Consider the following 435-nt stretch of genomic DNA (forward strand, 5'->3'; position numbering starts at 1 on the left):
TGGATGTCATTTTTGACAAATCTATGTGTTTTAACAGTCATGTGAAATCTGTGGTTTGCTCCTGTTTTTTACATCTCAGGAACATTGCTAAGATCAGATCTGTGGTTTCTAAAAACGTGATGGAGATGCTTGTTCATGCTTTTATTTCTTCAGGTTTGGATTATTGCATTGTACTGTACACTTGTTTAAACAAATCATCCATAGAAAAACTGCAAGTTGTACAGAATGCAGCAGCAAGACTTTTGTCTAAGACCAGCAGGAGATTGCACATTACTCCGGTGTTTAAGGCTTTCATTGGCTACCAATAGGTTTTAGAGTGCATTTTAAAATTTTAATTACTACTTATAGATCCTTGCATGGTCAAGCCCCCGCTTACATCCAGGATCTATTGCACGCCCACTCTTCTGGTCGCTCTCTGAGGTCTTCAGGCCAAGA

General features: G+C 39.1%; 1 protein-coding gene across 3 annotated transcripts in view; it reads left to right on the forward strand.

Annotated features, from left to right (window-relative positions):
* adamts14 (ADAM metallopeptidase with thrombospondin type 1 motif, 14) overlaps nucleotides 1-435 on the forward strand; it is a 50,491-nt gene that overhangs the window by 36,015 nt on the left and 14,041 nt on the right. The gene's annotated exons all lie outside the window — the stretch shown is intronic.

The sequence above is a fragment of the Etheostoma spectabile genome, chromosome 21 (genome assembly GCF_008692095.1).
Source record: "Etheostoma spectabile isolate EspeVRDwgs_2016 chromosome 21, UIUC_Espe_1.0, whole genome shotgun sequence".
Classification (NCBI taxonomy): domain Eukaryota; kingdom Metazoa; phylum Chordata; class Actinopteri; order Perciformes; family Percidae; genus Etheostoma; species Etheostoma spectabile.